Source organism: Pongo abelii, chromosome 10, assembly GCF_028885655.2.
Source record: "Pongo abelii isolate AG06213 chromosome 10, NHGRI_mPonAbe1-v2.0_pri, whole genome shotgun sequence".
Classification (NCBI taxonomy): domain Eukaryota; kingdom Metazoa; phylum Chordata; class Mammalia; order Primates; family Hominidae; genus Pongo; species Pongo abelii.
Window position 1 is genome coordinate 3,821,904 of NC_071995.2, and position 16,985 is coordinate 3,838,888.

A 16,985-nucleotide genomic window follows, 5' to 3' on the forward strand; every position below is an offset into this window, starting at 1 on the left:
AAAATCTTGCTGTCAGTTTTCAGGACTGGATATTTGTAGGTTTTGCTGGGTTCCTAAAAGGGCCACTGTTGAGAGATAATTCCCTCCTCACTCTTTCTAAATCCCAGCCTGCAAATGTCTCTCGGTACCCTTTGGATTTCCTTGCCCTGCACTGCAGTCTATAAACTGCCTCCAGTCAGTAAGCTGAGAAAATCATAGGGCTCACCTAGTTTGTTTCTCATCTTTCAAGGGATCAAGGTCCTATACTGCCTGTTGTCCGATGTCTTCTAATTCTGTGATACAGGAGGGCAACTGCCAAAGTAGTTGATCCTATTCTAGGTCTCTTATGTGCACACTAATTCTCATTATAGCCCATCAAAATGGAAGCTTATGGTCATGGCAGAAGGCAAAGGGGAGCCAGTGTGTCATACAGCAAGAGAGGAAGCAAGAGAGATGCCAGGCTCTTTTAAACAACTAGCTCTCACATGAACTGACAGAGTGAAAACTCACTCATTACCATGGGGTGGGCACCAAGCCATTCTTGAGGAATCCACTCCCCTGACCCAAACACCTCCTACCAGGCCCCACCTCCAACACTGGGGATCACATTTCAACATGAGATTCGGAGGGGACAAATATCCAAACCATATCACCTGGGGATCTGAATGCAGGAGGTCTGGCCCATGGTTTTAATCACTCTACCGTATGGACTCTCAAGGAAGTATCAGAAATATAAAAATATCTAAAGCATACTAAGATACTTAAAAATCTCTAAAGATACTAAGATATTTAAGATATTTAGGAGTAAGATGTAGCCCTGATCTCAAATTTAAGTAAGAGGATGAATGCAAAGCTCTGGGCTGTAGATAGGAGTTATTTTCATGCCTACAGAATGGTCTGGGCTTTTACTCAATCAATGCAGAATAGGTGCAGGGTGGGGGGTAGGTATTCCATAAATACTAAGAGACATCACTGATAGCGGAGGCAGGAGGGTGAAACATGCTTCCAATAAAAAGAAGAGTGCCCCTTGAATTAACCTTGACAACATCAATATTCCAAAGAGTGATGTGTTCAATTTGCCCAGCAAGGCTGAGAGTCAGCAGTTTGCAGGACAGACCTGATTGTCTAGAGAGCAAATCAGAGAGGATACTTTGCAATTAGAGAAGCTGCTATGAAGGCAGGAAAGTCAGGGTTCTATAGAAAAATAAGTAACTGCTGACTGTATAGAATGGCTACTGTCTCACAACGAAAAGTAACAGACCTGATGTCTGACTTATTCTTCACACTGAAAAAACTGTCTCTATTAATCGTCCTCTTAGAATTATTCCCTCTGGCAGTAAATGGGGTCTTCACAGTTCATTGAATCTATGCACTTGCCTGAAAAACATCAGTCTTAGATGCTCCAGAAATGTCAAGAGTTCAGGGGGTAAATGCTATTTTACATTGTAAATGTTTATCGCTATCCTTTTGAAAAGTAATAACTAAGGAGGCTCCATAAAGGGTGACTTATCCTTTTGTGGTTGGTTGTTGTCTTTTTTTTTTCTTTTTGACTCAGCTTCTTACAGGATGAATTTCTCAGCTATATTAACACTGTACCAGGCATTTATTTATTCAGTTGAAAACCTCTCAGTCTTCTGTATATATTTACACAATAGGCTTTATAACACCTTGTCTTGCTTATCCAATACCTTGGAGGCAAGCTGCTCTACTCCAAGAGATGTGTCCCTGTAAACCTTCAGCATTTTTTTTTTTTAATGTAAATGCCTCTCTCAGCCAATCTGTCTTCCTTTTGTGTGATGATGTTTGGGGCTTCTTTCTATCCTTGGGTTGAAAAATGTACTTTTTCCATCTGTATCAGTTATTAATTTATTGTCTTTCAGCTCCAATCCCAATTTCTTCATCCTGCTTTGTAATACTGGGGCTGAACTCTACAGGCCACATTTTTCCTTTGCCAGCTGGCTCCATGTTAGGCTTTGACAATAAGGAGTGTGGAAGGAACAACGCATGGCTGGAAGACAGAGGCCTTTTTCTTCTTCATCTAGTTTTCTGTTTTCCCATGCAGTGGCAGGCAGATCGGCATGCAGTTATCCCGGTCAGGGTTTACAGCAGTGGCAGGCTGCCCTATGCAGTTTAACAGCAAGTACCCTTCAGCAAGTTTCCTTGGCACCAGGACTACAGGCAGCATGTTCCTCTAACAACCAGGAACTCTCCTCAGAGGTCTGAATCCAGCCTTGCAGGGACCTTTTCTAATAGTTTGTAAGTTCCTTCCTTGTTCATTTTTCCCTTAGTCTTAGGTGTAGTAGCCACTTTCTGCAGTTAACTGCCTTACTGCTTCTTAGAGTTCTTTTTCCCCTTTTAGTAGTTAACAGAACTTTACGTAGTCAACAATTCTTTATATTAAATTTTCCCTGTCCAAATTTCTGCTGTGATTTCTGTCCCTTGCTTGAACTCTGAAACAACATCTAAGGACACTTTGGTCTTTGATTCTTATTTTTGAAAGATGATGACAAGGATAAATGAGGTGTGTGTGTGTGTGTGTGTGTGTGCGCGTGCGTGCACATGCTTGCCGTTAATATAGATTTAAAAGCAGCAGAATAGCACAGTGGATAGTACAGGGTACTAAAGCCAAATTGGCTTTGCCACTTCCTAGCTATGTGCCCTGGGGTGAGGTGAGTTGCCTCAGTGTCCTTATCTGTAAAATGGAGTGTAGCTAGAATATACCCTGTTAAGTTTGAATTTCAGAAAAATCACAAATAATTTCTTAATATAAGTATATCCCAAATATTGTACAGGTATCCTTCCTGTATTCTTATTTGTGAAATCTGACAAGACTAGTATTACATCATAAAAGGTTAAATTAAGGCTGGGCGCAGTGGCTCATGCCTGTCATCCCAGCACTTTGGGAGGCCGAGGTAGGTGGATCACCTGAGGTCAAGAGTTCGAGACCAGCCTGGACAACATGGTGAAACCCTGTCTCTACTAAAAATACAAAAATTAGCTGGGCGTGATGGCAGGCGCCTGTAATCCCAGCTACTCAGGAGGCTGAGACAGAAGAATAGCATGAACCCAGGAGGCTGAGGTTGCAGTGAGCCAAGATCACACCATTGCACTCCAGCCTGGGTGACAGAGCAAGACTCCACGCACCCCCTCCTCACCACCAAAAAAAAAAAAAAAAAAAAAGTTTAAATTAGTTAATATATGTGAAGGGCTTGGTAACAATCACCCAGTAGTAGCCCTTTTGTTTCTTTGCTACAGTGTACTAGCACCGTTTTTTTTCAGGGACACTCTGCCATGAATTATAATGCTCTTGCATCATCTACTGATCCCTCTAACTGCATTTCCCACAGCTCCCTGCCAACCCCCATCCTTTAAAGCAGCAAGGCCAGGCAGTCTTTTCGGGCAGGAGTGGTTACTGATTAGACTGGAATATGCATCCGACCCAAGGTAGCTCAATCATAGACTGGGATTCAACCCATGAGGCAGCCCAATAAGAAGGATGTTGTCCAATAAATGTAGTAGGATTCTACATTAAGCAGTCAGAATTTAGGTTGGGGAACACAGAGGGAATGGATCAATGAGTACCGAAGGAAAGAAGGGCAGATATGCAGAGATGAGAATATTTGTCACATGAGATAGTTCCAAAGGGAGAAAAAGAGGGCAGGTTAAAAACTGCTGAAATCCTGATTTTTTTTGCAGCTCCAGTTCTTATGTAGTCCTGCAATAAACTCCTTTTTCTGCTCTTTGCAAACAAAACACATACACACACACAAACACACAATCGAGTAAATAAGTATTCCAACTTCATCTACCAAATTGTGTGGTGGGCACTATTAGAGAAGGTGGGGATAGACTTGAGAAGCAGCACCTCTCTCCGAAGATCTTGGAGTCTAGACACTGGGGAATGCAAGGAAGACTTGTGTATAATAAGGGACAATATAAATGTTCTTATGCTAGGAAACTATGAAATGGGAGCAAATCTCTCCTTTTCTTGCTCTGACTTCTAGGCATTGAACTACACCTAACATTTGGTGTCATGTGAATATTCCGAGATTATAATTATGGAATAGTAGAAGGAACATAGGAAGCAGAAAGCCTTCAGTACTAGGAAAAGCAAGATATGTTATAGCTTAGGGCCACCTGAGTACAAACACCATATTTTTTTAATGTATAGATGTGTAATTTGATGTATGTGTGTATGTGCACATGTATACATGCACACAAACATATATATTATAGATATAGTAAAGCCAAATGGATCTGCCACATCTGTAATGTTTATGAGACAACCAGACAATGCTCCTCTGCTGGATCACACTCATGTTTTCTATGATCTCTAAGTATTGCGAATGGCTGAATTATTCTTAACCAAAGGCCTGGGGGGGTCACATAAAAGAGGACAAAGAAGGATGGGGAGAGGTGGCACTGATGGTGTAAGAAGCAGGCACCAGGAGGTAAAAATGCAACAGAGGCCAAGAATCATACTTGGGAGACTCAGCTAGAAGATTGCCTAGAAGTGGGTGAAGCTAGCAAACCTACTGGAAAGGTTTTGCGTATTCTTTAGCTCAGGATATGTCAATCTCAGTGCCAACAAATAAGCAGAAACTTAGCTGTGCCCCTAGTGGAACTCAGTGGCATATTTACAAAATAGATCGGCACACTGCAAATCTATGTGCCATGATGTACGATCTATGTGAGCAGAGGACAACTGTTTTCTCTTGTTTGAAGAATTTGCAGCGCCATTTTCTCTAGAGGCCTCCAAGTCCTTGTTAATCTGCAGGACTATACATGGGAATCCTGACTGAGGACAGTCAATATGTCCTTAAGAACCTCCCCCCAAATATTTCACTCCCTCCTTGGTCAATCATTCCAACTATCTACAATGTTTTTTCCTCCAGAAATTTATCCCTACCTTTTTGATCTAGTAGTGATGATACCATGAAGAGATTATTACAGGTGAATGATGGAATGCTGCTATTCATTCACAGACACTTATTAAGCCTACTGAGTGCCAGACTATACAGTTAGATATACAGTACTTATTACAGCCCAGGCTGCGTCCTGTGCCCTCTACATAGGTTAACTCACTTCACCATCACAACAGCTCTGAGAGATAGCTACTTTTACTGATGAGGAAATTGAAGTACAGAGAGCTCACACAGCCAGCTAGTGCTCGAGGCAGGATTGAAACCCAGGCTGTCTGCTTCAGAGTCTATACTGCTAATCATTATGCCACGCTACCTTGAATACAAATATCTAGCATAGGTCTCATCCTCTAAGAATTTAAAAGTCTAGTGGGTGTAGGCCGGGTGTGGTGGCTCACGCCTGTAATCCCAGCACTTTGGGAGGCTGAGGCAGATGGATCACGAGGTCAGGAGATGGAGACCATCCTGGTTAACACGGTGAAACCCTGTCTCTACTAAAAATACAAAAAATTAGCCAGGCGTGGTGGCGGGCACCTGTAGTCCCAGCTACTCAGGAGGCTGAGGCAGAAGAATGGTGTGAACCCAGGAGGCAGAGCTTGCAGTGAGCTGAGATCGCGCCAATGCACCCCAGCCTGGGCGACAGAGTGAGACTCCGTTTCAAAAAACAAAACAAAACAAAACAAAAAAATGTCTAGTGGATGTATCTCTAGAGTCTGTCATCCTTTCAAAATGAGAGTTCCAAGTTAGAGCTCCTCCTGCTCTCTTTAAGCATGGATGATGGCAGTGGTTGGACACCAAGATAAGGGCCACTGAAAATAAGCCTGTATTTCCTTTTCAGCTTCCCACTGTAGAACAGGCTGATAACCACTCTAAATGATAATTGGACGATCTTCTCAGGCTTTGTAATAACAAAACTTCAACTGAAGATTGCTTTAGGGTGATTTATTTGATCCAAGAAACTGATGCACAAATTAAACCACACTTTCCCAGTGAATTACACTATAATTGCAGGGAGGGAATTTATTACTTTCTTTAAAAGGAGTCTGGGCAGATGAACACATTTGTTAGAAAAACAACTCAATGCAGACAGCCCATGGGCAGTGTGCATTACAGGTTTAAGTATTTGCTATTACTGAAATAGCAGCTAAATACACCACAGTGTTGGTTCTCTAGGATCCAAGTTTGATCAAAATTTCCACACAGTGGGTTAATGATCCAAGCTGAGAACAAAATGCAACTGGAGAAGTGGAAAATAAACAGTCAAAGGCACTGTTGACAGAGAGATCCTATTTCCAGTGGTTCAGAGGCCAGAAAGGGAGGGATGAAAATTAACTCTGCAGATGGATGAAATGCTAGAGTCCCCAGGTTGCAGAGCAGTAACATAAGCTCAGATATCCAGGCCCTAAGTGCCTCTATAGATTCTGGCACCTGACAACCTCCTCACCCTAACAGACAACCTGGGGAACTGCCTGCGTTTTGCAGGCACTAAGCAGTAGTTGGGATCGAGGCAGGGAGGACTAACTAGCTGGGATGCCAGGGCTCATCTTACATGTAGCTGAGGTTTTCAGTTCCTCATACAATCCAATTTATGTTTCACTCAATCCAGTAACAGGGCTTGCTATTCTCTTTTTGGATACTAAGATCTTTGGGCTCTCCTCCTTAGAATCTTTTTTAAGTTTTGTATTTTCCTGAGTGAGAAAACCCACTGTGTCTAGGTGCTGGGCTTTGGGGTCAGACAGATGTGAGTTTATATCCTTCTTTGCTATTTAAGCTTGGACAGGTCACAATCTTAGCTTTAGACTGCTTATTTGCAAACTTCGGTTGATGATGCCCAGTCCACTGAACTGTGTTAATTGAAATAATGTATATAATTAGAAATCATTATTCTGTTATTAAGGAACATTCATGTGTGACTCATAAGACCTATGTTTCTAAAGAAAGGTAAAAATGGTATACTAACAACATAAGTAAACCCAGACTACTAAAATTTCTGAGTTGGAAGAGACTTTGGAGATCCACCTGGGATAGAAAGGGTGCTGAATAAAAAAGAGGGTGGAAAAGAGGAAGGTGAGGAATTGAGGTATTTCAAAGACAAATATCATCTTAATTCATTCTCACACATGCAAAAAATCTTTCTTGAACGTCAACTGTGTGCAAGGCACCATGCTAGACATTGTCATTGCCTAAAGATTGCTAGAGTCTAGTAGGGCAGATAAGGTACAAACCCATCTTGTGCTAAGACTTATGAGAGAGTGGTTCTAAGGACAAGCACATGTACTCCTGGAGGGAGATCAAAAAGGTAGTTTCTATGTCACACCTACCCTGGCAGGTTGCCTCGTCCATCTGCCAGTCTTTCTTTCATTAAAGGTCCCCAAGAAAAGCAGTTTCATAGCTGTCCCTGGTCACCAATTCCATGCCTCAAACTGTGACAGGCAATTCTTTCTAATGTCTAACTGACACATCTTGTGCCATGGTTTAAATCCAATTCCTCTTGTCTGTTCTCAAAGAAGATGGAGAGCAGCTGGCCCCCAACTTCTGCATAATAACCCTCTCAGGGGTTGGACACTGTCATTAAGTTGCCCTTGAGGTCTGGATTCATTATCCATTGTGGGCTGACTGAAAAAAACAAAAGATGCAGACATTGTATTTCATTTTCCCGGCAATTGGGTTCCTGTGGGAATGTGGTGACACAGAGGACCGTGCAAGTTGCCTTTGGCCATGGACAAGATGCGGGGGTAGGCAGCTGCAAGGCGGTCAGTGATTTTCTCCCAAGGACAGTAAATAGACTATGATGCATCCTGGGAACACTACATCACTACCGTCACCCACAGACGTTCATCCCAAAACTTCAGTTGTAGAAGACAAGGGAAATTTGTGCCCTATCCAGACAGTCATCTTCTTAGGGAGAATCAGGCGGCAAAATGAGGAGTAAAGAGAGAAATAAAGACCGTATTTTAGTTCAGTCCTAACTAATTTTATCTCATTTTGTCAGTTATTTAAAAAGATACACTTATTTATGTATTAATCATACTTTTTATTTTCTAAATTTTATAGTGCCCTGTTGGCCAGGGACGGACTGGCCCTCCCAGGGCTGGCTAATTCCCAGAGAGCAAAGGACTCTGTTGAGGGTGTCTTTCATATGCACACCAAACAATCCAAAGGCCGTATCTCCAACCACAACTTTATCTAACTCCCATACAGCAAGCCAGTATTTCCCCTGACCTAAATCACGCCAGGACCAGGTGTCAAACAACCAGAGACCACCTTTATAATCCAGGGCCTGCTGAAATTACCAAAACTACTATCCAACCCCCAAACTTGCTCATATTTGCCTTCCTTGTCTCATCCATTACTTCCCTGGAAAACCACAATAAATGCTCTGGGCCATGCTTTCCCCTCTCACCTCCTTCTGCCTCCTGACTGACCCTGATACTTCCTCCACGTGGCCCTGCATGGCATGGCATGGACCCTTCTCTTAAGTATAAGAAAGAAAACTTCTTTCAAACTCTGTGTCTGTCACCTTATCATACCTGATTAAAACAAATCCTGAGTATCTTAGCCTGTTTTGTGCTGCTATTAAAAACAAAACAAAACAACCAACAACAACAAAAAACCTGACAGTTCTCTCACAGTTCTGGAAGCTGCAAATTCCAAGATCAAGGTGCCAGCATCTGGTAAGGGCCTTCTTGCTGTGTCCTCACATAGCAGAAGGTAGAAGAACAAGAGAGAGCAAACCCACTACCTAGAGTGCTTTTTATAGCAGTATTAATCCTGAACACCTTCTGAAAGGTCCTACCTCCCAACTGTTGTATTGATGATGAAGTTTCCAACATGTGAATTTTGGAGGGCACAGAAACATTCAAACCACAGCGCTGGGTAAAAATCTGCAAACAATTAATCACATCTTAAATCATTTAGATAATATGCCTCAAATTGTAGTAATATTAAACCACAAAGTACTTAATATTGTTGGGGTAATATTGCCCATTGCTGAGGTAGTAACTTCCAATCTAAGGAGTACTTTGTTATTTGCAAATATCGACCATTAAGCTTCCTTGTATTTTGTTATACTTCTCTCCCAGAAGTTCAACATTTGACAGACATCAGCTTTCAAGAGGTATTCAGCGGTAACTCATTCATCATTTACCTGTCTAATGGTGTTCAGACAGATATATATTTTCTGTCCTTTAGGAACTCTATGAAAGGAAACTAGATTTTTGTTAAGTACAAACAATACTTACATAGTATGCAAATATATCATTCTTTTGCTATCATCAAAACAAAAAACATCCATAGACATGCATCTTAATTTCCTTGTCAGAATTTTCATCTTCCTTTTTTTCTTTTCTCTTATTTTCCACATCGTGCTGTCAGTACTCCTTGATTTCCATCAGAGGTTCTTTCCATACACTTAACCTTTAAGATTAAAAAGGCCTTTGTTCTAATCTACCTTCACATACAGCAAATCCCATTTTTGTTTGTATTGTAGCTTGTCTCCTCAGACCAGACTGACATGGGGACCTTCATGTACAGCAAATCTCATTTTGCTGACAGGGAAAGCAAGAGTCTTGGCTAAGTGTCTTGGTCAAAATCATATACCAAGGTACACAATGAATTCAGGACTTTTGACTTTTGGCAACCGATGGGAATCTTGGGCAATAACATTTGTTATAGGTTAAATGCCCCCAAATTCCTATGTTGAAATCTTCCACGTGACAGTATTTGGAGGTGAAACTTTTGGGAGGTAATCACATCTGCAGGCACCTTGATTTTGGACTTCCCAGCCTCCAGGTCTGTGAGAAATAACTTTCCATTTAAGCTGCCCAGTCTGTGGTATTCTGTTACAGTAGCCCAAACTAGGACAATGTTCTTCCTAAAAAAATATAATACCAAATCTGAATAGAGGTGTAGAGATGGGATGAAATGATCTTTTAAGAAGCCTTTCAGTCTGAATGTATTTTCTAATATCCTGCTAAAGAGTAATATAGTGATTAAATAATATATCCAGGTATGGTTACTGTAACCCAAAATTCAAGTGCATCCCTGAATATTTACTGCAGACCTCTACACTTGCCCAATAGTATAAACACTTTTATGTCCTATTTGGTAGACCAATTTTTGGACAGCACAAAGGAGAGAGGGATGACTAATAGGTAATAGAATTAAGATAAAAAAATTTTTTTGAAGCTGGAATAACGGGTTAATACCAATAAGATAAAATTTAACAGGGACGTTGCTTCTGTTATGTCTGAATCACAGTCCCTTTCTCGGTGAAAAGACTTGCCATTTATTACATATGGTTTAAACCCTGCATCTTCCTTAACATTATACCCTAAGCACTTTCTCATGTCACTAAATATTCTTCAGAAAGATAATTTTCACAGACACATGATATTCCATCTTGTGTTTATATTTAATATTACCCTATTTTTGGCCAGGTATGTTGCTTCTAATTATTTACACACATATGAGGCTACAGTAATTATCCTTTTGTATAAAAAATAATTTAACAGGGACAAATGTAAAGGCCTTTGTTTAGGCTCAAAACCTCAATCATATAATTATAGATTCTATTTTTCTGGGCTTCTAGAAATTTTTAGAAAAAAATCTGTGATTTTTTTTTGTACTGACAAGTGCAATATTCCTCAATAGTGCAACCAGTATGAGGTTAGTATCAGGAAGACACATTAGTTCCACTGTACTCTGTGATAGTCACATTGCAGCTCAAATACAGTATCTGTTTCAGATGTCACCCTTCATAAGCAACATGGAGAGATATTTAAAAGACATCAACACAATTTGACAATTTATCAGACGAGGGATGGCTGAAAGAAGGGAGGGATTTAATACTGAAGAAGAGAAGACATTAGGTTATAAGATCTTAGATTTCAAATACAGGAAGGAATATGTTGGGGAAGCTTATATTTACTCCAAAGACTGAGAGCTATATGAGGCAGATTTCAGATGTGGCCTAGAACAGTTAAAAAAACAACAACAAAAAACAACTCCAAAAGCTAGGGACACCATAATGAATTCTAATAGACTACCTTCTTCCCACTGAGAACTGTAAGACTGGAAGAGCTGGCTAAAATCAGAAATGGTATGAGTTAGAAACAGCTGGTTCCTCCTCTTCTGCGTATTCTTGGATGTTAGCATTCTTCAAGGTTCCATCCTTGGCCTCTCAACACTTTCCACACTTATCTTGGGTGAACTCAGCCACTTCTATAGCTTTAACAACCACTTATCTAAAGGTGGCTTTTACATCTATATTTCTAGCCCTGATTTTTCTCTTGAGTTCCTTACCATCTAGAGAAGTCTTTACAAATGTAATATATCAAAATCAGAGTTAATTATCTTCCTGTTGTCATTAGTCAGGACTAATGTGTCAGAAACACTAGCCAGCAAAGGCAAAAAGAGTAATTTATTGGCTTATGTTAACCAAACCATGGCAGGAATTAAGCCAGCTTCAGAATGCTTGAAATCAGAAACCAAAAGCCCACCAGAACTCTCCTGTCTCTCATATTTGCTGCTGTCTGTGTTAGTTTCAGTTTTCCCTACTGAATACCAGCTTCTTACACATATAAAAGACAAAACCACTAGCATCTCTGGAGTTGCAACTTCCCAGATCCATCATCAGATTTCCCTTAGTGACAATTCAAAATTCAAAAATACCAGGGAAGGGGTCAGACTGGGTCACGCACCCCTACTTAGGCCAAACACTGTGGACCAGCGTAGAGTACGAGACACTATGACTGAACCAGCTTGCATCTGGTATCCACCCCTAGAACAATCACTACAGACAAGGAGACAGCGTCCTGTATTCTAAAAGGTGGGAACAGAGGCAGGGGTAGAAAGCAGCTCTTCTTAGGTTCACATATACAAGTTGAAGCAGGGGAGAAGAACAGGTTACCACTGCTGTTCCAGGAAAAAGAAGCAGTGCCCACCACACTCTCCAACCATGTTCTGTCTTCCACATTGTTAATCTCCACTAATGACATCTCTATGTACCCAGTCTTACAAACTGTGCCCCAACTTCTTAAAAACTCTGGTTAGTTCCTCAAACAAAACCCAAACTCCTTAACTTAAAATACAAATCCCTTTCCAACCATGCTTAACATTTTTTTTTGTCTCCCCAAATTATTCTGTTCCATTCCCACTCCCTGCTTTCCCCACACGACCATGTGTTGCTGCTGCACACGCTTCAGACACGCAGGGCCCTTTCCTAGCTCTACACACTGGTCCGTGATTTGTAGGGATTGGATTGTCCTTTTTCACTTCTGCCACAGGCCATTTTCCTACAAAATTCAGGTAAAATGTTGCCTTATTACCCTTAGGTTACACCTACCCTACTCTCTAGGAATAGCTGATCCCTTGGCTTTCTGCATTTCCCATGATAGGGAATTCATGTCTCTGACCAGCACTTAGCACATGGAATTATTTCTTTGATTACATAACTGTCTCCTCAGTAGGCCAAGAGCTTCTGGAAGGTAAGGACCACCTTGTTCATCTTTGATGTTAATCCAGCACAGGGCCTGGCATATAACTGCTGGCACATAGTGGATAGTGAATAAATATTTAATGACTAAAGCAACAATTTAAAACTTCTAATTTTAAGATTCGTTTGGTAGTTTTAATACCTGCAACCACATAATAACGAAACTAAGACTTTCTTCCTCTCTCTTTCTTCCTTCCTTTCAGAAATGAGAGTGAATTAATGTATAATGAATGTTTCCTTTGTTTTCATTATTTCTATCCAAAATATTTCAAATTTATCCAATTCTATTGCAGCACCCACCACCAGTATTGTCATCAACTTCTGAACCATTTTCCCAATCATTAGTCCAAAATGGAGATATATTTTTATTTTCCTTGGGTTTGAAAATATACAGTAAATCTATGACAATCTAGGTATTATAAAAGTATCAGGTGACTATTGCTGCTTCTGTTGAAGGTGGCAGTGAAAAGTATAAGAGATATACAAAATCATACTATCCTTATCCATAACCTTGTCCGGCCCCCTGGCCCACTAACGGTTTTCTGGAATGGATGAGAAACAGATATGTCTGGAAGCCAAGGGAAATGGACATTAAGAACTCAAAATCACAGATTTGTTCTCGTTTATGTTGCCTGGCCTTTCTGCGGCTTGTTTTTTCTCCCCTGCATATGCCAATTCCTTACTTCTGTTTCTTGAGAAGCGAAGGACAGGGTGAGATCTGACACCATCACTGCAGTATGACTTCTCCCAGACGAGCAGGGCTTTACTCATGGCCCCACAGAGGCCCTTCTCCTGGAACACGACAGCCAGCAGTGATTATTGTATCTAAGTCTTGAGCAACTAGCATATGTCAGACACTGTGCTAAGTGCTCCATATACTTACACAGCCTCAGGTAATTCTCACGACAGCATTAAAATGTGAGGAAACAGCAGTTCTGAGAAGCTGGTCAACTTCTCCCAGGCTACATGGCTAGAAAGTAGCAAATCTGGGTCTGTTGCTAGGATCACCTGACTCTAAAACCTGTTTTTTATTAGAACACATTGCTTTTCAAACACAAAATCCTGACACATACCTTTCACGATGCTACTCTCTTGCTACAAAAATTCTTTAGATGAACAATATCAGTGCTAAGATCTTGCATATATGGCGGTAGCACAACACGATTACACTGGAAGATAGATCACTAGACTGGGAATCACACTGCCTGGGGTCTCTGCCTGGTTCTGACACGGAAACATGATTGCAGGCATTCAGTTCTTCCTGTCTTCCACAGTCACAAATTATTTGGCCTCACCTCAATTTTGTAAGAGAGTATAAATATTATACCTTTAAAATATTTGTGGTATACCAGTTCAACTCCTAAGACTTTGAGAGAAGGATTTCAGAAACATCTGGAGTTGATATGTCCTCTGTTTCAATTTGAAGCTAAGTTTATGGCCTATCTTTTCTGACACACATTTTTTAAAAAAGAGCATAGAATATCATATCTCAGAGGGCATATTGTGTTCTGAGGTGTTAACTTTACAATGTTAAGAACCTGAGTTTTTATTTGTGCCAAGAAGGCAGGCAAAACTTGGGGGCTCCATAACTTCAGCATGATGGAGAACACAGCCAGGAGGCAGTGCCAGAGGTAAATAAGAAGCTGGGGAGTACAGGCAGAAAAACGTTAGGGGATTAAGAATCTTTCTGGCAAGGTGAGGGGTGGGTGGGCTGAAGAAGTAAGGTTGACAGGGAACTCACTGGTAACAGTCTTTTTGTGTACGGCTTCAGAAAATGGCCAACGATCTTTTTCTAAATTAAATTAATGCGACTTCATCTGAAGAAAGAAGGAAAACAGATTAAATGACAGTATGTGGTATGGTTATTTAGGAAGAATTTTTACCAGGCAAAATTCTAAAATATTAGACTAGGTTCCTATTGGGAAGATGTGCCCTTTTCCTAGCAGTTATTATAAACGCGATAAATACCTGTGTCGGTGGATTTGACCAGGGGTTGTCCCACCTGGTGGCAGAGACTAGATAACTTCTGGAAGGTCCTTTGACCCTGGCTCTCTAAAATGCAGCTATGAACTCAGCGACCAGTTCGTTGTGCCAGTTCCGAAGCAAGATGCTGCCACCTAGCGTCTGCTGTTCCCACACGCAGTAGCACCTAACTGCCTACATACACTTTCATTAGAAAAGCCCTGATAATGTAGCTTGTCCTTCAGTCGGACAAAATAGGCCTAAACACTAAATCCATGTGGAAAATGGAATCAACATTAAATTATTTCTTAAACTAAAATATTCTTTTGAGAAGAATGTAAGAGCAGTCAGCATAGCACGGAATCATGAAAATCCAGAGTTCACCCACACTGCCCGTGGGTTGACTATGTAAACAGATAGAGAACATGCAGGGAACTCGTTCTGAGTGTCTTTAACGTATAGATATAGACCCAAGCAGTGGAATATACGAGGAAAGAAATTATAGATCAAGGCCGGGCGCGGTGGCTCACGCCTGTAATCCCAGCACTTTGGGAGGCCCAGGTGGGCGGATCATGAAGTCAGGAGAGAGAGACCATCCTGGCTAACACAGTGAAACCCCGTCTCTACTAAAAATACAAAAAAATTAGCCGGGTGGTGACAGGCGCCTGTAGTCCCAGCTACTCGGGAGGCTGAGGCAGGAGAATGGCGTGAACCCAGGAGGCAAAGGGCGAAGGTTACAGTGAGCCGAGATCGCACCACTGCACTCCGGCCTGGGTGACAGAGCAAGACTCCATTTCACAAAAAAAAAAAAAAAAAAAAAGAAAGAAAGAAAAAGAAATTATATAGATCAAGGTAAGAACCAATTTTCTAGCATTCAGAATTGTCTACAGTATGTAGGATTTCCTAATCATTGGAAGTATCCAGTACAAGCTGGAATACTTGTGGGAAAGCTGAAGAAGGCATTTAAACTAGCAAAATGGTTAACTGAAACACAATTTCATTCAAGACTTCTTATCCAAGACTTGGAGAACCTTGAAGGCAGAGATTTCACTACTGTGTCCTGTGTTTAGGATCGTGCCTGGTATGGAGTACAAGTACTCACCTGGTGGTTTGCTGAATGAGTAAATACATTCTCTTACAATTTCCCAGGAGGAAGAAAAGTAGCCCGAACAAAAGTTAGACAAGTTGAGAACAAAAAGAACAGCCTCTGACATTTAGCAACTGGCCTGGTACTCACGGCTAAGGCATGTTATTCTGATGAACCTAAACTATCTCACAGAAAACCAACCTCTGACAAGATTATTCGGAGACCACAATAAAATGAGACAAAACAAGGTCATTTCATAATTGTGTCTAAGAACAGACAAAAATAAGGTCACCGTGCCACCCACAGAATACCAACCACTTCTCTCAGCCAGATGAGCAACTGCTTCTGCTTTGCTAATTACAGCTTATCCTCAGCTAGACTTCCCTCTCTATAGATAAGATTTATGAACATGCCAAATCACAGAATTGCCCCTGCTTTCTGACAGCATCCAATTAGAGTGAAATCCTAACTCCTCAGACCCTCCCCCAAATCCCCAAAGCCCAAATCCTACAAAAGCTTTTCTTGCACCCTCCTACCGGGACACCCCATAGTTCCTCAGGGTGTGTGTGCTCTCTGGCTGCCATGAGTAATAAACCTAATTTGTTTAACTTACAGGGTTGCTCCTGGTGGTCTTTGGCCAAAGGGCACTGATCAAGTAAATGCTAAGAAAAAAAAGTTATGTCCCTACCTCCAAATACACTATAAATACCGTATGAATCCTAGCTTGTGAGGGTTGTATTAGGTATAGAAGACTTCTTGAAAGACAAGGGGCCTTACATATTAATACCCACCAGCATTTACTGAGGCTTCATGCCAGGCATCATCCCAAACACTTCACAAGTATTACTTCATCCAGTTCTCACAACAACCCTCTAGAGTAGACACTATTATTATCACCATTTTATAGATGAGGAAACAGCAGCACAGAGAGCTTAAGCAACCTGCTCAAGTGAAACAGGTGGTAAATGGTGGCGCCAGGAATCAACCTGGACATCTGACTCCAGAGCCCATGCTTCAAATAGAGTTTTCAAGAGGGAGGAATACGAGTGTGTGTTCTAGGGAGAGGCAGAAAGGCATAAGCAAAGGCATGGGGGCCAAGAAGGAACTCCTTTACCCAACAAGCTTCTTGATTCCCTTAAACTGTATAAAATCTTCACAATCCCTTCTCCACATACCCCTTAATGCTGGGTCCTGGTTCCCTTAAGGTTGACCCCAGGACCAGGTGCAGGGGTTTGGGGCAACACAATTTGAATGGCTTTGATTCTGTCATCTCTGTTTTAATGATAAAAACAATGTTCCAACTTTGCTTCTACCCATACCTGGTTTTTCTCATCTCTCCAAAGCCTGATATGGCACAGATGGGTGTGGCTGGGGGACATAAAATCCTCCTTCCCTTAATTAACATCTACTTATCTTTCTATCTTCACATTCAAATGTCACTCGCCAGGAAAGCCTTCCCTAAGTCCCGAGGGCAGGTGAAATCCCTCTGCCAGAGCCTTACAGTGGCCTGAACTTCCCCTTCAGGAAAGTTCATCACTCT

The 16,985-nt window shown here is 41.3% G+C and overlaps 1 protein-coding gene across 1 annotated transcript in view; it reads right to left on the reverse strand.

The window, feature by feature from the left end:
• Positions 1 to 1,441: 1,441 nt before the first annotated feature.
• Positions 1,442 to 16,985, reverse strand: part of PARP11 (poly(ADP-ribose) polymerase family member 11) — an 82,584-nt gene continuing 67,040 nt past the window's right edge. Inside the window, exon 9 of the transcript XR_008511782.1 lies at positions 1,442 to 14,213. The gene's annotated coding sequence lies outside the window, so the exon portion shown is untranslated. The remainder of the gene's footprint in view (positions 14,214 to 16,985) is intronic.